At 45.5% G+C, this 23816-nt stretch overlaps 1 long non-coding RNA gene across 1 annotated transcript in view; it reads left to right on the top strand.

Annotated features, from left to right (window-relative positions):
* The window catches only part of LOC132220347 (uncharacterized), a 90395-nt gene extending 74652 nt beyond the window's left edge, over positions 1–15743 (top strand). Inside the window, exons 6-7 of the long non-coding RNA XR_009449767.1 lie at positions 14063–14269; positions 15342–15743. This is a non-coding gene — a long non-coding RNA (uncharacterized LOC132220347). The remainder of the gene's footprint in view (positions 1–14062; positions 14270–15341) is intronic.
* Positions 15744–23816: the final 8073 nt, after the last annotated feature.

Below are 23816 nucleotides of genomic sequence, written 5' to 3'. Positions count from 1 at the left end.
ATTCAGCCTGGAGATGGTGGAAGAGATAAAGGCTTAAGAAGGGGGATGGAATTTTTTCCCCCCTAAATTGATATTTAATGGGAAATCCTATTGGACAGCAACCTGGACATGAGTCACTTAATTGGACTTGACATCTGTCACCGTGTTGGAGTTTTCACAGCCCAAATATTTTAGCAGATTGGATTCCCACTGAATCTGTGCCATAAAATATAACATTGCAAGCAGTCCATGAAAGGAACTTTAGCCTCTAAGCAGAATATGTAGCCATAATCAGACTATTTCTCTTTTTCTGACGATGGATGCACGTAAACAACATATTGACTATGAAAAAATTATCCTGGCAAATTACAAAGCCAGCATCTTCCTGTAATGCGCAGGAAAATATTTGTGTCCCGAACATGGAAATATATACTGTATGTGGTACTGCAATAAATGTATTCAGATATGCACTAGCCACCCTTTTTAGTAATCATTTCCACTTTAAAGAACACTTCAACAGGCTTGATTAAGCTTATTCCTATTTTTCAGAGATATCTTCCCACTGGACTAATTTTCCAATATATGATAAAAACAACAACAACAACCCTTTCAATAGATTGTCATAGGTGGAGCTGGGAACAGAATCCAGGCATTATAATGGCAGGGATCACTAGACGAGACCATTGGACTTTCTGAATATATTTGTTTTCCTCTTCACCCTCTCATTCATTCAGCTTAAACTGTGGCATCCCCCAGGTGTTGATTATGCAGCTCATTCTTGCTTGTTTTCATCTATGACTATTTCGCCGTGTGGCAGTGCATTGGGCCAGGATGTAAACACATACAAATCACCAGTGTATTCCAACACGTAATGCCTTTGCCTTACACGACCCCATGTCTCTGAATTTATATGCCTTATAACAAAAGGGAAAATCTAGTTCAATTATTTTGCCACTGTGAGCCACCATCAATTACAAATTATTTGCAATTATTTTAGCTTTTTTTTTTTTTTGATAGTGCAAGGATGAAAGAAATAGAGTATTATAGCTCACCGCCACCCTCCCTCCCCAGTCCCTGGGGGGACTTTGGTGGAGAGAGGAGCCCTCACTTGCCCTCGGAGATCAGTTTTGCCCGAAACACAGGCTTTGTCATCAGGGAGGGGGTTGGTCAGGCCGCCCCTGGGAGTGACCCTCTGGGTTCCTCATGGCTGCCACCAGTCCTGTGTGCCTTTGCACACGTATTTCATTCTATGGGAGATTCCTGGACCAGCAAGGGGTGGGTGAGAACAAGGGGTGCCTCCACCCAAAACGGGCACCAGCACTTTCCAGCTGCACCTCCGCCCCGCCCCAGCGCAGAGGGACATTTAAGTGGAGGCAGGAGCCGGCCACATTCAGGTGGCCATGGGAACAGGTGAGTGGGTGAACTAACTCCTCCAGGTGGTGCAGAGGAAGGGAGAGGGAGGTCTCCCCAGCCTGGCTGGGAGCAGCCAGCACTCTGCATTCACCCACACAGAACCCGGAGTGAGCACACAGCTGTGCCCCCAGGGGTACCTGTGTTCCACACCTCCCACCCCTCACACAGGCCCGCGGGCTGCTACACCACTACACGACTGGCAGGTCGAAAAGCCTGGTGGACCTAACCACCACAGTCCACACGGCAGCTGCTGTAGTGGAAAGTGACTGGTATCTGTGTTCACCCTGGGGAGGAGGGACAATGAGGGGGACATCCCAAGACAGGGTGGAGTCTCCTATGGTGTGTGTGCATCTAGACACGTTCTCTCTTCCATTCAGGCTTTCTGATTCCACACTTACAACCTGCGGGTGAATAAATTCATACACAAGGAAGCCTATGTAAACAGGTACACACTCAGACCCACATGTAGTCACGCCTAGACACACTGTCATGGTCACAGGCATGGACTCACACTCACACACATGCATTCTCTCTTCCAGGAAGGCCTCCCTGTGCCCTGCTGCCACCTCTCAGACCTCCTGGCACAAATGGCCCCTCCTTCTGTGCCCCATAGACCCCCTTTTCATATCTCCCCACGACACATTGTGTACCATGATTCTTGGTTTCCATACTTGTGTCTCCCACTGGGCTGTGATGCTTCCGGGGAAGGTCTATAGCTATACCCCAGCCCTGGTGTCTGAGTGTGACATATACGTACTCAGTATTTTTATGTCAACCGGCTTCCTGTGCACAGAGGCACCCAGGATGTTTGTAAACAGAAACACTTCCACCTAAAGACACCCATAGTTTCAGCTGTACCACTTTTGTCTCCTTGTGAGGATAGCAACCCTGCCCTACTCACTCCACCAACTGGTTATCTGAAAGTGTTTTATAAAATACCAAGCACCATACAAGCAAAGCTATTGTGGAATATTAGGAGGTAACTAGTGATTTTAAAAGCCTGACTTTCTGGCTCTATCATATGCTACCTGTGTGAATTTGAGTTACTTAGCCTTTCTGGACCTCAGTTTTCTATCTGCAAAATGGGGATATAAAAAGTATGTTATGTTATAGCCTATGTTTTTTTCTAAAGATTAACAAGATAATCTGTGTACTAGTAAAGTGCTTAAATTAATGCCAGAACTCATGCTCCATAGTGTTGGCTATTAATATTGTTAATAACATTGTTTTTACTCAATATAAATACATACTGAGAGCCAGAAATATATATGAAATTACATGACATAGGAATATGTCTAGTATATTCACTCAGTGTGTGTGTGTGTGTGTGTGTGTGTGTGTGAGTGAGTGTGTGTTGCCTGGACATGGTTGTGGTCACAAACATGGGTTTGCACTCATACATATGCATTTTCTCATACTTCACACAGATTCACTCATTTTATCTTTACCACAGGCTATGAGGTAGGTGCTGCTGTTGTCCTAATTTTGTATATAAGGAAACTGAGACATGAAGAAGATGGTAATCTACTCAAGTTCATATAGCTAATAAATGATGGGGCCCAAGAGTTAGGCACAGGTGTTCTAAATTTAGAAACTGCAACCACAATGTCTTCGCTTCTATGGTCATGGTTTCCTACACAAATACACTCATGCAGAAGAATTACTCAGCAAGCGACGTGCATGCTCTGAGGGAGAAATAGACAATCATTGAGACTGAAGCTATATCCCACCTGTTCATGTTTTTCCTCAGGGGAAAAATGTTCCTCTAATATTTCCTGGTAATTCTGAAGGTAGGAGCATATTTCTTGGACTCAACAGATAGTGGGAAGAGGTGCCTTGAATGTTGGTGAGATACTGAGAGAGCATTTTGCACTGGAAAATGGAAAATCCAAGCCTCCATGAGGACTCAATCTGATTTCTTATGATGGAGTTCTAGCAGGACCTTCCAGTGGGTCACAATGAAAGCATAGCACCGTCCCTGGGATTCACCAGGCTGCTGCCCCTTCGTTTATCACATCTGCTTACATTTTCAGGTGCCAGAATGTGATGAGGACCTATTTACTCATAAGACTGTGGCCATGGTGCCTAAGAGCTTTAATCAGTTCTTGAGGTGGGTCCATGTCTCACCACTGAAAAGCAAATATTGTCCTGTTTCCCTTTGCATACAGTCTCAGGGCGATGCTCGATAGGTTAGAGCACTCTCCTCTCATAAAAACTCTTGCTTGTTAGGTCGGTAGGATTAGGGGTGATTTTTTTTTATCCTTTCAAAAATATTCTTTAATGTTGACAGGAAATTCTTAGACAAATAAGCATTTTTTAAAAGGTTACAAAAAGGTCATTTCCAGGAGGAAAAACAAAATATTGTGGAGAGTTCCCTGCATGGGGACATGGGAACAACAAACAAATAGATCAAGAAATGCCAGCTTGACAACCTAAACCTGTAAGAAGATGGCCGGATAGCTAACTTCGGTGGATAATCAAGCAGACAAAAGTTGTTATGTAGATAAAAACTTATGCATCATTAATTAAATACAGCATTATTTTTTTCATTCAAGTGTTCTTGTGTGCAGCAGATAAGGCCTTAAAATAGAAATGGCTCAAGGGGCATTTCAAAGTCATGGTTCAACGTAATGATGTACCTAAAAAAATATTAATGTCCCATGTTGGCCATCAGACTTGACCTTGTTTGTGTCTCATTTCTGCAGGGCTGTGAGTTACTAGGGTTAATTTAATAAACTGATCTCTAGTAAGGTAACTGTGGCTGGTAATGCCTCATTACTCTTCCCAGATATCTTGGGGTGCTATTTTTTTCATGATGTTTTCATGTTTGAATCTAAAGGAGTTTGTGAATTTCAGGTCTGTAGAAATCTTAAGTGGAGGCGCCTAAGGAGCTATTTGTACTTCATAGGCTAGGCAGCCCCTGCCTCCACTTCCCTCAGCTCAAGGATTTTTGTGCACAATTAATGATGGAGACCTTAGTCCCAAGCATGTCAAACTCATGGCTCGTGGGCTGCATGCCTCGTTTATTTGGCCCTTGTTAGCCTTTGAGTTTGACATGCTTGCCTTTGTCCATGGGGTCTTTGACAGGTTTGGTGTCTGTGGTAGGCTGAAAAATAGCTCCCTCCCGAAAAGGTATTCTCATCAAATCCCTGGAACCTGTGCCTGCTACTTTAAATGGCAGAAGATGTGATTAAGTATCTTGATTAAGTTAAGGGTCATATACTGGTACTAGAGGCCCAGTGCATGAAAATTCATGCACTGGAGGGAGGGGGTCCCTCAGCCCGGCCTGCCTCCTCTCACAGTCCAGGAGCCCTCAGGGGCGGGAGATGACCCAGTGATCAGGGGAAGGCGACACCCCAATCACACCTCTGCTGCTGCCACTGCCGGCAGCGCAAGCCTCTGCTGGCACTGGTTATCTGAGCCTTGGGCTGGCCCTGGGTGGCTGGGCAGCCCATCCAAGGCTTGCCTGAGCCTCAGTCAGTGGGGGGTGCAGGAGGCCCCGAGGCCCCGGTGGGGCTGAGGGGACTGGGCACCACCATCTTGTGGCTGTGGGTGCCGCCATCTTTATGAGGGTGTGGTAGTCAATTAGCATATTCCCTCTTTATTATATAGGATGTCCAGATGGGCCTTACAGGTAATCACATGTATCCTTATAAGAGCAAGGCAGAGGGAACTTTGAGAGAGACACACACAGAAAAGGTGATGCAAAGATGAAGCAGAGAGGAGATGAGGCCACAAGCCAAAGAATGTTGACATGACAGACACCAAAAGCTGAAAAGGACAAGAAATAAACTCTCCCCTAGGGACTCCAGAAGGAATGTGGCCTGTGGATACCTTATTTCAAACTTCTGGCCTCCAGAACTGTGAGAGAACGAATTTCTATTGTTTAAGCCACAAGAAACCAATACCATCTATTACAGCGGTTCTCAACCTGTGGGTCAGCCTACCACAGACACCAACCTGGCGGTCGAATGACCCTTTCACAGGGCTCGCCTAAGACCATCCTGCATATCAGATATTTACATTACGCTTCATAACAGTAGCAACATTACAGTTATGAAGTAGCAACGAAAATAATTTTATGGTTGGGGTCACAACATGAGGAACTGTATTTAAAGGGCCAGAAGGTTGAGAACCACTGATCTATTATCTTGGGTTCAAATCCTGACTCCAAGTGTTAACTCTGTGTAATCATAGACACAGCTTGTTCTAAACCTCTGTCTCCTCATATAAAATATGATAGCATATATGGAAGGAATCTAGTACATAATGTTTGGCACCCAGTAATATTTCATGAAATGTTGGTGTTTGTGGAAAAAAATAGTTCAGTGGTTAAAGCTTACATCAATATGTCCACAAACACAAGGAGGTTCTGAGCATACAGAGGCATTCTCTATGCATGTATGGAAACATGCATGTGCTGGTGGGTGTGAGTGTGAGGAAATGGCACATAACTGGGAGATGGGCTGGTTAGAAGGGAGGGAGTTGACAGTCAGGGGGTAAGAAATTGTGTTCAAGGTGTTGACCCCTGAGAAGGAATATATCTCCCAAGAAAGACTTCCTGTGGTTAGTGTGGCTCAAATTTCTTTTTAAGTTTATTTATTGATTGTTTTTAGAGAGAGAAAGGAAGGGGAAGGAGAGAGAAACAGAAACATTGATTTGTTGTTCTACTTATTTATGCATTCATTGATTGATTCTTATATGTGCCCTGACTGGGGATGGAACCCACAACCTTGGCATACCTGGAGGATGCTCTAACCCAAGGGTGGGCAAACTTTTTGACTCGAGGGCCACAATGGGTTCTTAAACTGGACCGGAGGGCCGGAACAAAAGCATGGATGGAGTGTTTGTGTGAACTAATGTAAATTCAAAGTAAACATCATTACATAAAAGGGTACGGTCTTTTTTTTTTTTTTTTAGTTTTATTCATTTTAAATGGGCCGGATCCGGCCAGCGGGCCGTAGTTTGCCCACGGCTGCTCTAACCAATTGAACTACCTGGCCAGGGCGGAGCTCAGATGTACAACCAGAGTCTAGCAGCCATTGCTGACAGAGACCTGTCACACATAAACACTGCACATCAGGTAAGAACCATAGACCAAGCTGCCAGCCTCCTGCACTGAGTTCCTGCCACCTGAGTCAACACTTATAAGAGTTTCTGGAATAGTATTTCAGCCAATGAGGTGAGACCTGCCCCTCCCATCAGAGCTGCACAGCTATATCCTCATTTGCATCTTTATTAACCAATCAGAATAACGTAACAATCAGGATGTGAGATTCCAACCATTCAGGACAGTGCTATTTGGACCAATCAAACTGTGTGAATTTGGATTCCTCCTTTGCATAAAAAAGGACCAGTCAGGGACCAGAGTGGGCACTTTCTCTATATAATCTGACTTCCCCTTTGTCCTAGGAGAGTGTATTTTCAGTTTCTTCTGGAGGCTGGATATCTCTAGTTTGCAAACTGAGTAAAGTCTCCCTTTTTCTGCACCCGAGATTGGGGAGCTCTGTTGGCTTGGATTGCTGGCAGCGAGCTTTTGTGGACAGGTCAGTGAAGGCTGCCACAGGATTCTTGTATGATTATAAAGCAGATGGAAAGGGTCCTTAGAATGTAATGGGGAAATTCCCTGGTTTCATCTTGAAGGGCTTAGGTCTTAAAGTCCACATCCATATTTTAAATCTCATAACAGAAATCTAAATATGCTCTTCATTTGTAGTTTGTCAGCTGAGGGAAAATTACAGAATGGGGCACAGCAATGGGAAGATTATGGGTTGCTTCTGATAAATGGCTATTTACACGTACTGAGCCGGCTCTGGGGTATTCTCAGGGCATAATTTCATAGCAGAGTTAACATCATTGCATGAAATATGACAACAGGTTTTGCACTGCCAATCTGAAACGAAATCGCAGCCTTCTCTAATGAGCAAGTAAGGCCCAGAGGCAGAATGGATTGAGCTGTACCAATACCTGTCGCCTCCAGCCTTAGGCCCTTTGAGTGCAGAGGGGAGGGATGGCAGAGGTGACAGGACACTCCTGATTCTCTCATGGCACCTGCTACCCACCTTGGGAGGAACAGGTTCTCACCTCCACGTTATAGACGCCACCGCCTTCAGCCCAGAGGCACGTTTTCTAAAGCTTGGGTATAAATCAGTCACATCTCCTGTTGACTCCGAGCATCATGTCATGGGTGACACACCTTCACTCCTATCGATCTTCCATTGGCGAGGACTCAGCTCTCCGTCACTGCATCCCTCAGCTCCGTTAATGATTCATGAAGGACATCTAAGGGCCCTGGAGGTGGTCCACACTGGAAGGAACTACCCGAGTTAATATTTTAAGGGCCCTTTTTGAAATGAAAATACTCGCAGCAGTGTTAATCTCTTTGGTCACCTGGGATTTTGTATCCTCTAATTGTGGGAGGGAGGGGGCTCTTTGTGTGAGCACACCTGTATGTTCCAAGTTAATTTTTCTTGGAGTTGGTCTCACTCCAAGGGAAAGCAAAATATATTCTGTTCTCAGCCCGGACCTGCCTGAATTTCTATGTAGTGAACCCCATTGATTCCAGGAATCTGAACAGTGTTGAGAAATAGAAGTGTGGACTAGGGTATTATACTTGCTAATGAAGTCATGTACTCGGTTCTTCTTGTCTTACTCTCTTATAGCTGGCTGGTCAGTACCACCCACTTTCCCTCTGTTGGTCATTTTAGACATAAAGAACCTTCATCATACCTACTTAACATATTTGAATATACATTTGATTTACATGATTCCTCATCCCCTCCCCCAAATAAAAGGCCAGCTGGCACTGCACACAGGGAGGGTTCAGGAGCCACAGGGTTGCTGAAACTCTGCCCCTATTGCTCTGGGCAAGATGGTGCTGGGGCCCGGCTGTTCCCAGTCACAGCATCTGCTCTGTGGTTTCAAATTACTTGTTAGTGGCAACCAGGAGTGAAAAGAGAAATGCTGACGTTTTCTAATCAAACTTCATGTCTCTGAGTCCTCACTTACCTTTTTCTTCCATTAACATCACAAAGTAGACCCTGCCTTCCCCTTGCCCACTACAGGCCAGCAGGTAAAGTCTTAGGATAGATTACATTGATTAGGATGTGAGGCAATTTTGGAAGGAAAGCTAGGCTGAAAGTTACATTTTCACAGAGAGCATTTTCATCCCCTTTCAAAAGATTGAACATCCTTTTTTAGTTAGACCCTCTCCCCACGCAGAACCCCGTGGAAACCACTGATCTGGTCTCTTTCCACACTTTTGTCTTTTCTAGAGGGTCGTGTAAATGGGATCATATAGGATGAGACCTTTGGATACTGAGATCTTTCATAATGCATTTGACTTCACCCATGTTATTGCGGTATTCATAGTTCATTCATTTTTATTGCTGGATAGTGTTGCGTTGTATGGATGGATCATGGTTTGTTTATCCATTCATCCATTGAAGCTATTTAGGTTGTTTCTGGATTTTTTTGGAATAATACTGCTAATAAACATTTACGTACAGATTTTGTGTGAGTGTAAGCCTTCATTTTTCAAGGGTAAAAACCTAGAAGTGGGATTGCTGGGTCACATGGTAAATGTATATTTAACTTTATAAAAAACTTCCAAACAGTTTTTCAAAGCATCTGTACCATCTTACATTCTTACCAGCAATGCATGAGGGTTCCAGTTGATTTACATTTCAACAACAAGTAAAATTGTCATTTCATTTGCATTTCAGTAATAAATTATATTTAAGCAACTTTTCATCATGTTATTAATCTCATTAATCATAAGCATCTTACTTGCTATCAATATATCTTCTCTGGTAAGGTGTCTGTTGAAATTTTTTTTACCATTTTTAAATAGGTTGTTTCTAATCATTGAATCTTGAGTTCTTTATGTATTCTAGATGCAAGTCCTCTTTTTTAATATGTGATTGCAAATATTTTCTCCCAGCTTATGACCTAACTTTTTATAAGATTTTAACAATATTCTTTGCAGAGTCAAGTCAAATTTAACTGTTTTCTTTTATAAATTATCCTTATTTTCCTGTTTCTAAGAACTCTTTGCCTAACTCAAAGACACACAGTTTTTTCCTATGCTTTCTTCCACGAGTTTTAGAATTAATTTTACATCTAGTTCTAAATTAGCCAATTAGTTCAGAATTTTAGCTAATTTTACTTTTGGTTCCATGATCCGTTTTTATTTCAGCTTTGTTTTGTTGTGAGGCACAGTTCAAGTTCATCTCCATTCTGCTATGGAGCCTCTCTGGTGAATTTTTCCGTTCTAAAATTTCCATTTTGTTCTTTTATAGTTTTTCTTTTGTTGCTGAAAACCTCTATCTTCCCATTTATTTAAAAATATTTACCTTTACTTCTTACAGCATGATTACAATAACTACAGTAAAGTCTGTCCGACAAGCCCAGTGCTTGTCATCTCAATGTTGCTTCTGGTGATTGTTCTCTGAGAGTTTTTTGGGTTTCCTGGTCTTTGGTATGTTGAGTAATTTTAGGTCATATCTTGGACATTCCAAACGGTAGGTCATGAAACTCTGAGTCCTGTTTAAATCTTCTAGAAAGTATTAAGCTTTTTGTTTCTATATTGTCCTTTACCTACTTTTTTTTATTATGGTCATATAATTCCTCTTTACTTCTTTAGTTATTAAGGATAGAAGACCTTTTTCTGAAATACTTGAACCAAATAAATGCTCTATGCCAACAATGCTTTGTTATAAGGTTTTTAAATATTGTAGAGTCTTTTCATGGACTTCTGTTGTGTATTCTCATTAAGGATTCTATTGCTCTTTTCTGACTCCCTCTGTTCCCACTCAGAGCTCTGACAAGTTTTCATCTCAACATTTTCAAATTTGGTTTCATTTTAAATTTTCTATTTTACCCATCTGGATTTATTTTGATATATTGTGTGTGAAACAGTACTATTTTTCCTTGTTTGCAAATAGCCATATTTTTCAACAGATTTGGATGGACTGAATCTTGTTATAAAATTGGACCAAAAAGGAGGTGGTCATGGGTGGGTGGTGAATGAAAGGATTTGGTGATGAGAGCAGAACCAAGTGCGGACAAGACCAAGCCAGAAACCAGAGGCGATAGTGGGCCAGCATTCCTTAACCTGGGCCGTGTGCCAGGCACCGCATGTGGTACTTTTAAAGTTGTGACACCACATGATCTTCACAGCCACTCGGAAGTAATTACTGCTTTTTATCCCTTACAGGTTGGTGCGAGGCTGCATGTATAGTATGTGGTGGAATTTGTTAGACTTAGAATGCCAGGATCCTAACCATTGTTTTTACCAATGGTGGTGCAATGAAATGGTATGGATCAGGATCTGACATGGAGATGGAGTTGGGGGACAGTCAGGACCCCAGTGACTGGGAAAGTAAGGGTCCCCTCAGTAAGCCACTGTCATTGCAAGCTGGCTGGTGGCGACCCATCTAGCTCTCTGGGCCTGCTCCCAGGGCTTCTAAGAGGCACCCAGACTTTTTAAAAAATATATTTTTTTATTGATTTCAGAGAGGAAGGGAGAGGGAGAGAGAGTCAGACACATGAATGATGAGAGAGAGAGTCATCGATCAGCTGCCTCCTACAAGCACCCCACTAGGGATCGAACCTGTAACCCAGGCATGTTCCCTGATGGGGGATTGAACCGTGACCTCCTGGCTCATGGGTCCACACTCAACCACTGACTCATGCCGGCTGGGTGGCACCTAGACCTTTAATACAAAGAAAACAAAAAGCATTTTTATATTTGGCATTTTTATACTTGGCAGAGGACAAAACCTGTGTCCATTGCTTGAGATCAGTATTGCCACTGGTGTACTATAAGCCAGCGATTGCCAACCGGTGGTCCTTGGACCACTGGTGGTCTGTGAGGTCCGAAAGGTTGGCGACCACTGCTATAAACAGATGACAGAAAGAAAATAAATCCTTTCAGCATTTATTAGCTCCTTCCTTAGTCCCCACCCAGGAAAGTGACTTCAAGGTGGAAGAGGTAGGGGTCCCACAGGTACTGGTGATGGAAAATGAAGACCAAGGCAAAAGAGCAGGCTCTAAAGCAGCGGTTCTCAACCTGTGGGTCGCGACCCCTTTGGGGGTCGAACGACCCTTTCACAGGGTCACCCAAGACCATCGGAAAACACAATTGTTGATCTTTTAAATAAAGGGCTGGGAGTTTGGATGATCTCCTGTCTAGTGAGCTGGACACTTTCCGGTGAGAGGTGAGGAGTCCTTGCATAGGCGTATGCACATCTTTCTGATGGAGCTGCTGGACTGGTTTTCTGGTTGTTGTGTAAACAGAATGCCTTGGACTTGAAACAGTGCACCTGAAGATGAAGTTTGTGCTTAAAGTGAGATGCACCTCTGGGCAAGGGCTGATGGTGGCCAGGTCAGGTAGGCGCGTAACTGACTGGATGCAGAGAACTAATTAATGGGCTGATGTGGATCTAGAGAAGGGCTCTCTCACACCACAGGTTTCTGGCCTCCGTCTTTCCTTGTTAAGTATTTTTATGAATGACTTGGACGGAGACATTGGTGGCCTGCTGATAAAAGGTGTGGGTGACCCAAAGCTGGGAGAGCAGCGGGATTGCAATGTAAGAAAGATGCGGCAGGCTGAAACAGTGGACCGGACCTGCTAAGATTGTGTTTAATGGGGGTAAATGTAAAATCCTACACTTGGCCCTACACGAGCAAATAAAATGGAATGAGCAGCAGAGAGAGATGTTTGGCAGCGGCCTATGTTGACGTGCTGGAGGTGTTTCCATTGATGGAAGGCTCAGAATGGGTCACTGGTGCACTGTGAGCGTTGGTTGCAGTGGGAGTGTGGGGAGAATACAAGGGAGGCGACATCCTTCCTCCCTCCAAGATGATGGCCCCGGTTTGCGGAGTGCTTCCCGTATGGCAAACATCTTGTGTGGATTCTCTCCCTTGTTCTCACTACTGGCCTTTGGGGGCTATTATTACCCCATTTTACAGATCAAGAAACGGAAGCTCAAAGAGATTAAGTCACTCATCCAAAGTCACATACTAGAGCTAGAGCCAGGCTATGGACACAGGTGTTCTGACCGAACAGTAGGCTAGACCACCTCTCCAGGCTGCCTGCAGGCCCTTAGCTCAGACCTAGAGAACTCTGTGAGGTTTTGGTACATCGGTTCACCTTATAAAGTGAGCATTGATAAGCTGAAGGACTTGAGGACTTGAAATCATGTCACGTATGGAATTGGGAAAGCTTTGGGGCTGGGCCATCAGAGGGATGTGGGGGAGGGGTTACTGGTGTTATGACCCCTGACCTTGTATGTGTCACAGGCTTTGGTTGTTTCTCTCTGGGGTCCTGGAGTGAAAGCCAAAGGGGTGAAGATACAAATTGGCATATTTAGGTTCAAATGAGCAGGAATTTTCTAACGATTCGAGCACTCGGCCAGTGCCTGGCACCTCGCGAGGGAGGCTCACTAAATGGCTTCGAGCACAGGCCGTTAACCACTCGTCGGGAAGCAACCTGGGACCAGGTGACTTTTGAGTTCCTATCCCACTGAGAGGTCTGTGCTTCTGGACCGTTCCTGACATCTGGATGTAGAGTCTGGGCATTTGGGGGAACGGGGGAAATTCCTGGGGTTTTCCATTTGTTGCATTTCAACAGTGAACGTGGGTAACTGGCTCGCCTCCAGGGAGTTGCTTTATTTATTTATTTTTTTACTTTTATTCCTCGGGGATTTTTGAAATATGTGCTACTCTTTACCTATATAGCAAAAGCCCCTAGACAGCTGCCTCAGATCTACTGTGAAAGGATGTAAGAACAAATAAGGAAACAAACAAACACATGCACTTTTCCCGCTTCATTGTAGTCTCTGTGTCTTCTCACTTAGTGTCACTTCTCAGATGCCACTCTGATGCCGTCAGGATTTGATATAAATCTAACAGCCTTTGACTTCATCCTCCCTAACCCAGAGGTGTCCTTTCTAAACTATTTCCTCCATTCTGTCATGGTCTGATGGAAGAGAACTATGACATTAATCGTTAGAATTATAAGGAGAAGATGAGGAAATAGGTTCGGAGAAAGGAACTGAAGACATACAATCAATAAATTATAGATCTATCATACATGAACTTCAGTCCATCCATTGATGGCTCAGGGACCTCCCTCTCCCCACTCTGCCAAAATTCTAGGGTATTTTTTAACCTTTGTTCTGGAGAAGTAGGATTTGTGGACTCATGAGCCCACATATAAAATCTTTTAAAAATGTGGCCCCCCATATTAAAAGCAGAAGCAATGGCCTAACAGGGAGGCCTACATTCCATATGCACCCAGCCAGCTAACCCATCGGAACTGCTCCTGTCACTCGCCCAGTGCTGGAGAAAGCAGCGGCTGCCCGGACAATGGGATGCCAGGCATCTAGGTAAATTGTAGGTAAACACGCGTGGGCCTGCACTCGACAGTCTCAGGTGCAGCCGCATTTTCCTAGGAAGCCCCCACCATCGCAGTCGTGTTGCCAGGAAAGAAATTCTCTTCCCTCTTTTTTCCCCCAGAACCTATTTCCCCTGTACCCGTTAAGCACATTAAATCACTGTTAGCACGTGGAGTGGGCATCGTGTTAGCATAAGATCTAATCAGAGCGAATCTGCTGGTCTCCAAAGGCTTCATTCTTTTTGTCTCTTTCCTCTGTTTTCTTGTTAGACTGAAGAGCCTTTTTTGACATCCTCATTTGTTCTGCTGTGTAATAGCATGAGAGCTTTCCGAGCTGTCGACATCTGCTCCGCTCTGGAGAGCTGCAGGGCCGAGCCAGCGAAGCAATCATCATTATGCCCGCCTGGGCTGCAAAGGATGCGAGAGATGAGGAGGAAGACAAGGAAAAATACGTCCGGTGCAATGGTGCTCTAACCTGTGAGTGTGTGTGTGTGTGTGTGTGTGTGTGTGTGTGTGTTGTGCGCGCGCGCGCAGCCTGTGCATATGCATATACATGCACGGAGGCCATACACATATGTGTGCATCATGGGCACAAATCATGGACGGGGAACCAGTCAGGCTCAGAGTTCTCCGAAGTCCCCAGGCTTTGTTCCTTCCCCCGGAGCCCACAGTTATGTGGGTGCTGCTTTCCGCATGTGCAGTGGTGTTTGCAGATGCTGGGGAGAAGGACCCTTTTGCTGTCCCCCGCCCTTGTACACAGCTGGGCCGGGCAGGCTGCGGGCGTGACTTCTTCCCCGGATACCACTCTCTGGGATAAATTAGTCTCGCTGGGAAGATGCTGTAAGTCTTCCTGATTGTCAAGATACTGGCTATTAAATAACTGGTCTGCTGGCCTCCGACTAATATTAAACAGTGGTGGCATCTGCTGACTGCTTAGTGCCTGCTTGGCACTGTGTGAGCCCTTTGTGTGCAGCGTTATTCCCTCTTTTTTATTTTATTGATTTGAGAGAGAGGCAGAGAGAGAGAGAAACATCGATTTGTTCCACTTTTTTAATGCATTCATTGGTTGCTTCTTGTATGTGCCCTGACCCGAGATCAAACACACAACCTTGGTGTATTGGGGCATCACTCTAACCAACTGGGCTACCTGGCCAGGAAATGCTACAAGGTAGGTGTTGCTCTGATCCCATTTTCAGACGAAAAGATTAGGACATGGAATAGTCCCGCAGCAACACAAGCTGGCTTCTGGAATTGACCCCAGGCCTCTGCGGCCCCAGCACCTGCATTCTCAGCTACTAGGCCATACTCCCGGAGGCCTTGCTTGTTCACTAACAGAGGCTGATGTTCTAAGGCTGTGCTTACACAGGAACAAGAGAACAGACCGTGTCATTCATTGGTGAATCTCCAGCTAAGCAGCCGGACTGCTCAGTGACACACTTGGTCAATTCTAAGAACAACCTATCAGTATAACGAAGAGACCTGAAATAAAATAAGCCCCCCAACCAGAGATACCAGCGCTTTTTAAAATTGGGTTAACATTATTTTGCAGAATCCAGGAATCCTGCTGAGGCCAAATGTCTTGAAGTCAACCAGGACCCGGGGTGAGCCAGCCCTGCATCCCAGGTGAATCCCAGGGCCCTGCTTGGTCCTGAAGACAATGCACTGCGGATGGACTAGCCGTCAGCAAGGTGGGAGGCAGGTAAGGCCGTCCAGAGAGCATCCCTTTCCTGCCCAGGCCATCCACCTCCCCAGCCTGTTCCCACCGGGACCCACTCCTAAACTTGCGCCATAACATTCTCCCAACATCCTCTACCGCTCAGGCCCTGTCCTCAGAGGCTGGTGGCAGGATGAGCTAAAGACAAGGATGCAGAACTTAGCACAGCCAGGCTCAAGAGCAGGAGTCCTGAGCTTTGCCGGTTCAGCCCTTCCCCAAGTTAACATTATAAACTGAGAGATGCAATACTTCATGCTGTTCCAGGGAGAAGGGGTGGGGGGGGGGGATGTTTGACCAAAACAAAAGCTTGGGCAGAAAAAAGGCAGCAGGGATTACTCTTGGGAGGGAGAAAAATCCCAGGGCTAGCCGAGGAGACAGAAGAAAAATCATGTGCGACACACCGTCTGTAGGCAGCTGTGGGCTGAAAAGTCACCCAACGGGAAGAGTGGGCAGCCAGCGAGATGGAAAGAGCCAGCATAATAAGCACGGAGGAGAGCAGGGCTGCGTGGCCAGGATGAAACTGGAGCACAGCTGGGACCCAGAAACATAGTCCCTCGTGCACATGCCCCACGTCGGCGCAGACTGTCAGGCCCAGAGTCAGCTGTAATAGCCCCACTGTAGTTATGACCACGCCCCATTTACACAGGTAGCTCCCAGGATCCCCAGCAGTCATGGTGTGGAATGCACTCGGCCATGGGGGTGTGTATGCGGTGAAACTCCTTCCACCTATGTAGAGAGTTGTAAGCCATACATGAGCTCTAGTGACCATTTGGGAATTCAGAGGGTCTCTGGAAACTTCTATATGGCCTTCTGAGTCTCCGGCTCTGTCACCTGGATCTGTAGTTGATCTCCTGGGTGAGTTGGAATAATGTGCCCATAGCCTGCCAGCTCTGAGATCCCTGAGGGGCCAGTGGGAAACAGGCCGTGGTCCTCACTGGGAGACGCACAGAGAGCTCCCCGTGAGAGCAGCCCTTGCTGCCAAGGGCCACTGTCTGGCTCAAGTCCATCCTGTCCGCAAATCCTCACACTGCAGTTCTGGGAACTGCTGCTCTTGATTTAATTAATTCTCTGAAGAAGGGACTGTTAGCACATCGAACGGATGTTAAAAGTTTCCTTGGGCCCTAGCTGGTTTGTCTCAGTGGATAGAGCGTTGAACTGTAGACTGAAGGGTCCCAGGTTCATTCCAGTGAAGGGCACATGCCAGGGTTGTAGACTCGATCCCCAGTAGGGGGCGTGCAGGAGGCAGCCAATCAATGGTTCTCTCTCATCATTGATGTTTCTCTCTCTCTCTCTCTCCCTCTCCCTTCCTCTCTGAAATCAGTGTGTGTGTGTGTGTGTGTGTGTGTGTGTGTGTATTTTTTTTTAAGTATCCTTGGTAATAATAGAGTAAAGACAAACCTCGTTTATCACTTTTCAGTTTCAAGAAATACCACTCAGATGCGCTAACCTTGCCCAGCGAGGCGCCAGGTGGGAAAAGTGAAGCCAGGCCCACTCTGTGAACTAGTTGATGGTGAAAGCCGAAATAATTTCTAGAACGTAGCTACTTTGTTAAAATTGCCTCAAATCTGAAAACTGCCAGAGGCGTGTACGCGACTTTCCTTGCCCCCTCCTCCCACCTAAAAGCTTCGGTGGGGAACCTGCTGGGCTGATAGCACTCGGCCTGCCTCTCCCCTCCCGGGAGCACTTGGTAAATGTTTTCAGAACACTCATGTTTATGACGCCCCCGGGAAAGAAGGTGGGCTTTCACCTCAAGTCAAGGATGTCTGTGCAGCCGTCTCTGTCCCACCTCCCCAAGAGGAGAGAGGGAGAGCAGCAAAGCTGGAGAGGTTAGGAGCCGCCTGAGGTTTGATTCAAGAAAGAAAGCGCCCCTGAAGGCGGGAGACAGAACCAGAGGGTAGGACCACGCCCCTCGGTGGCTCGGGACACCCCAAAGCGCAGGTGAAACCAAGCAGCCGCCCCGTTATGCGCACCCCCGGGAGGACCTGGGAGAGGTTCTTTCTGTGTGGCAAGCACAGGGGTGGGCAACAGTAGTTTCCGTTGTGCGTACGCAAAACACAGAGTGTATCCTTGCATGATTATTTATGTATTTATTTATTGTATGATTTATTTGTGTCGCAACGATAAACCAACTTTTGCCCACCCCTGTGTTCTCCGTAAAATCTAGCCGGTCTTTTTATGGAAACTGTGACAGTTAAGACCTGTGGAGCACTTTCACAAACTAAAATTTCATTCCTTTAGCTAAAAAAAAAAGTATGTTAGTCTTGTACGTAACACATGCAGCCTCATTTTCTGAGGAAAAAGATCCTGGACATCATTTGAGCGTCTTCTTTATGGTCATCAGCTGGCACGAAGGAGCCGGGTCTTATCTGGAAACTGGAGAACTAAGTTCAGAAATGAACAAAGTATCACGGGACAACTAGAATGACTCCTGTAGAGGAGGGATGGTGCCCATTGTTCCCCTCCCCCCGCCCCCCATGCCTGCTCCTGTCTCCTCCTGCCTCTGAGAACCCCAGCGCCTCCGGCATGGCCCCCTCATCAGGAAGCCCCTGTGCCTCAGGGGATGCTGGTCCAACCCAGCTCCTGCCTCCACTCGCTCCAGAAAGGGCTAGATCTGACCAGGAGTCACTTCACGCCCTTCCCTGAGGCTGGTTCAGGCCAACAGGCACAAGGGAAGTTTCCTGGAGCTTCTGGGGGAAATCCTTGTTCAGAGACCGCCCTGGGAGGGGCCTCTCTGGACAAGGCTGGTCCAGAGTGTGAGGCCACAGCTGTCTTGCTACCAGGCTGAGGATGAGGCTCCAGTGAGCAGAGGGAAATGGAGCCATAAAACCATCCACCCCTAAGCCTCAGTATGTCTGGACTTGGGTTTTGTGAGCTCTTTTATATTATTTTACAAGCCAGCTTGCGTTTTCTGTTGTTTGCAAATTAAGGAATCTGAACTAATACAAATTGTCAAAAACTAAAACCTTCTACATAGCACTAACGACAAAGCATTTTGCTTACATAAGGAAAGAGTGTGATGTTGACTAATGGATAAAAAGAAGGGAAACTGCGTTGTAGCATAACCAAGACGGCATCCTCTGCAGAGCGAATGACTAAGTTATGAATAATTCAGCACCAAACCTGAACACTGTCATCACTCAAGAGAGTGTGATTCTGACTAAATGATCAGAAGTTTTAAAAACAGGTGTCTACCATGGCCCTCCTCCACCTTAGCTAGGACCTGTTGGAGAGCATGAAGTAGCTGTAATCTAGTGTGCTGTCTAAATGAGAATCAAGCCCTGGCCAGTGTGGCTCAGTTGGTTGAACATCTTCCCTTACAGCAAAGTGTCGCCAGTTGTCCGGGCACATTCCCCGGGTTGCGGGTTCTGTCCCCAGTGCAGGTGCGCGTAGGAGGAAACTGATCAATGTTTCTCTCTCACATCAATGTTTCTCTCTTTCTCTCCTCCCCCTCTCCTTCCTCTCTCTCTAAAAATCAATAAAAAATATGCGCCCATTGCAACCTAGGGCAGAAGGTAGATTGCTCTCTTGTCCAGGGGCCATAGAAAAAGGAGAGAGAATCAAGATGCCCTAGTCAAGAGTCAGAGACTGTTCTAAAGGCTCTGACAGTAACAATGCAGTTCCCCGTGGACGTGCATGGCTGGAGGAGGGTCAATCAAATTTGTGGAAGCCATGGCGAGCTTTGTGCATAAGTAAAAATAGAAGGCTTCAAGGAAATGGGGGAAAAAGAAGGCTTTTGTGAGAATGAAAATTCACAGGTTTATCCAACAGTTAAGTAAAAATATTGTGGAATGTTTTGGATTTTGTGATGCTTGCAGCATTTAAATATTTTTTAAATGTAAACTTTATAGCAACTTTTTCATTCTAAATACTCACTCTTGCCCTTAATTTTGTATTAGTAATCTTCTTTTTCTTTTTAAAAAAAATCTCTTAAATGATATACGCTTCAAATCCCAAAAGCAATAATTTATTAGAGGAGATCTTGGATCCACCTCTGCTTTTATTCATTCCAATTCTGGGGGATTAAACCATTACTCAGATTTTAAAATACACCACACACACAGAAGAAAAATTTATAAAATGGGTGAAATGAACTAAAATGGATTTTTCCATATTATCGATTTTTCCTCAATAGCACAGAGACCCTGACACTCCTTTGGATGTGGGTGGGAGGGTGGCAGGTATGTGTGCAGGGGACAGAAGGACATTAACAGGGCTCTGAATTCAGAGGCCCCCATAGGAAGGCGAGGGTCGCTGCCCTAGGCAATGGTGTCTAGAGAACAGAGAAAAAATTACTTTGGACTTGAAATGTCTTGGGCTTAAATCCCCGTCCCTCTACGTACGTAGTCCTGTGACTGTGAGCCATGGGAGCCTTGATTTTCGTATTTGTGAAAATAGGCAGAATATGAAGTGTCTTTGAGAGCTTTTGTGGGAATTACAGGCTACTATTGAAATTAAATGAAGCTATAAGAATTAAATGAATAGGACTGTTCAGAGGAGGAAGTGCCCTCCGTAATAGGTGTTCTGTAAATGTTAGCTTCCTTCTGAAGGACACGCAGCAAGGTGTCCACTTAGGCAAAGAATGGACATTTGTTCTGGTCATGAATGTCAGTGCATTTTCTGACAATGCCAGTGCATTCGTACAGACTCTGTGGATTATGTTTCACCCTTTTCCCTTATCCTGAAGCTAATACTACCAAATAGGGTCATGGTGTGTATGGGGCAATTTACGAAGAAGAAATAAGAATGTCTGGCAACGTAGCAAGAATTGTTTAATGTACCTGGTCATCACACACAACTGAACAATCAGAACATTTCATCCCTTCTGTTGGCAAAGAGTAAGGAGAATGAGAATGTCCGCCCACCGGTGCTAAAGGTATGAAGAGAGGAGCGCTCTCATAACATTAGGTGGTTGGAGTTCCAGTTGGTACAACTGTTCATAGGCCAATTTAAAAGTAGACACTTCCACCTACCAAAAAAACAACTTTAAAAAATATTTACCCTGCATTTAAAGCTAAACAGACGACTACTTTATGACCTGGTAATTCCACTTCTAATTGACATTTAAAAATGCATGCATATATCCTCCAAATGACACATACAAGAATATTTATAGCAACTTTATTTGTAATAGCCTAATGTCTATCACAGTAAAACGAATCATAAATTATAGTGTTTTCAAAAAATAGAATACTACATAGCAAAAAAACCAGAACAAATCACTGCTATATACTACAGCATGGATGGGTCTCACAGACATGTTCATTGAAAGAAGCCAAAAAAAAAAAGTTACATACACTATCATCCCATTTATATGAAGTTTAAGAGCATGGAGTAGGCATTGACTAGAAAGAATTATTGAAAGAGAATTCTGGGAATTGCATATATCTAATACATTAATCTGTTAGTGGTTATACACTTGCATATATATATTGAAAATTCAGCTAGCTGCACACTTAAGATTTATTCACTTGATGTATATATGCTGTACCTCAATTTAAAGGTGTTAAGAAAACATACCCTTTGACTTAGCAATGATGTTTTCATCCTAAAGGAAAAAATCAGAGGCTGACAAAAAAAGGTTTATATCCAAGAACCATCATCGTAGGTTGTTTATAGTAGCAAAAACCTGGAAATAATTCAATGCACTCATCAGGAAGTGGTTAAATAAATTAGACCTCCAAATAGTAGAAAGCTGTGCAGGCATTAAATAAGATGAATAGAAGAATAATTTAAAACATAGGAAGTTATTCCTAATGCATTGTATAAAAGGCAGGTTAACCAAATGGTATTTAAAGTTTAACCCTCTAGGTGTCAGAAAATTATTAGCCGTGCCGTGACTCTTAAGACACGGGCTAAGGCTCTTAAGTTACCAGACTAACTTAACTGTTCTCCTTGGGCATCTGCTGACCTGTTAGCCCTTGCTCTTTAAGGGGTAACAGAACACTGCTGAGATGGGGGAGGGAGGGCGCAGACTTATCAGTCATCTGAAAGGCCACGGGGACAGCCCTGTCTGATTGGGACTTTTGTTCTGAGCCAGGTCTCAGGATTCTTTTGCAGATGCATCAAATTCCTGCTGAAAGCCAGAGCCCCGAGCACATCCTGAGTGTCCCCGGGGTGGGGGTGGGGGGTAGGGGGGAAGGGGGGGGGGCCAGGCTGCGCTGCACTCCCAGACCTGAAAGCACACTGGAAAGTTAGGGCCGGGCTGAGTGGCTGTCTCCGGCAGGTTTTCTTCCCCCCTCACCAGGCAGGTGGAGGTACCGCGCACAGAGGGTTGTAGTTTCACTGTCACCGCGCTTCCTCTTTCCCTTCTTCCTGCTTTCCTGGCGTCTTCCCTCTCTTTTCTAAAATGTCCATTTCCAGGGCCGCTTCTGTGCTTCCCTGTCCCCGCGCCAACCCGCCCCACCTCGCCTCCTTCCTCCCCTTCGCTCTCTTCCTTTGCGTCTCTCTTGAGACAGGTCTAGTGGCCTGGTTGCCATCTGCTGCCTTTTTTTTTTATGAGGTTGAGATCAGATGGCATCTAATCGATCGTCATGGTCTCCATGGTTACCAGGGTGACAGAGCACTTGGGAGAGACACGTTCTCCAGCCTGGGGCTGTCAGACCGTCCCTGAGAGGGGGGAGAGAAAACAAAACCTCTTCCATCATAGACACACATGGACATCTTTCTCAAATGCAGGAACACACCTGTTTATGTCTCACACAGCTACCTAGTGGCTTGAGGCCAGGGATGCAGACTTTTTTCTATCAAAAAAAAAAAAAAAAAAAGGACAAAAGTAAAGATTTTATAAACCTCAGAATCGCTCTCCCGACCCCCAACCCCATACACATAGACCATCATCGTTTTTTCCTTCCCCCTTTGACTGTCTGGGCATTCATTTAGTAATGCTCACGAGTTGTTATCCTCCCGATAAACCACAGAGCAGTTCTGAAGCTGACAACGGATACCTATGTGCTTCAGAAAAGAAACAGCCCCTCATGGAACTAGCAGCACTTCCCCCTAACGTTAGTCACGACTTGATTCTTAGGCCAAGAATTCTTTGTGGTACAGGATCATTTTTCCCAGGAACACTAGTCTGATATGATGAAATGTAAACAGAAACTCCCATGATGCAAACAAGTCCCGGACAGGACTGGTCTGTAATGCCTTAACGCCCAGGGCTGGCCAATCCGGGCCTTATTGTAGCAGAACAGGATGGCAGTGACAGCCCAGGTCTGGCTGAAAGAGACACAAGAAAGACCTTGGTCATAAGGATGTGTAACTGAGGGAGCAAAGGCTAGATTTCTGGAGAAACTCAGACAAAAGGAAACAACCCATCACCGTATCGTGGAATGACGTTGAATAACGTGAGAACTGCAAATGGAAATCCGTCCTTGACTTATTCGCACACCTTCAGTGTTAGGGACAGATGACTTGGAGCTACAGGGCTGTTCTCCTTCTTCACCTGGTAGTATGTTATGCTTCGTGATGCTTTCTAGAATCCTGTTCTTTACCTTCATCAGAAAAAAACAAACCTAAAGTGATGGCAGGGGGACAAGGCCTGGAGCTAATTAGTTTTCACTTAAAGATATGTCACCCCACCCAGGGGGGGGGAGGGGGGGGCAGAGCTTGCTTTCCTCCTTGCTTCTCGCATGTCACCCCACCCAGGGGGGGGGAGGGGGGGCAGAGCTTGCTTTCCTCCTTGCTTCTCGCATCCAGGGGGCCCTCAGACCTCCATCTCCTGTGCCGTGTTTTAGTGAGACGCCGATGTATTCATTGGCAGTGCCTTTGGCTGCTAAGCAAATAGCACGGTGATATTTGAAATAGAAATGATGCCATCAATTGGAGGAGAGACTTTCGTAGAAAGGGAAAATAATTTCTCATGCACAGGAACCCTCTTATTCACCTCGGACCTCTGCATCTGTGCTAATGCCTGCCTCTCCTCCCCCCTCTGCACGTTTTGTCCCCTCAACTCTGCTCTTAACTGGTGATCTTCATAAGATGGCCGGGGAAGGGCTTTTACTAAGTCCCACCTCTTCAGAGAAGCACTCCACTCCCCCCGGCCACCAGGCCTCATCGCACACAGACCTGAACTCCTAGTGTTCTTTTGGTCTACACTTCCCATTCACCACTCAGGACTTAGCCTTGCACTGCCTTACGCCCCTGCTGATCTATGCGCTACGTATCTCTGTTGTTATCATTTCCATAGTAAGTGTCAGCGGGGAGACCGTGTCCCCTACTTTGTAAAGCCTTAGCCGTCCTTGACCTGCAGTGGTTTTACTCTGTGTGGGCCAGGAAGCTTGCCTTCCCTCCTGGTCTCTCCACTCGTGTGTG

Source organism: Myotis daubentonii, chromosome 18 (genome assembly GCF_963259705.1).
Source record: "Myotis daubentonii chromosome 18, mMyoDau2.1, whole genome shotgun sequence".
NCBI lineage: Eukaryota > Metazoa > Chordata > Mammalia > Chiroptera > Vespertilionidae > Myotis > Myotis daubentonii.
The sequence above is the reverse complement of the archived record's forward strand: the minus strand, read 5'-3'. Positions and strand labels throughout refer to the sequence as shown.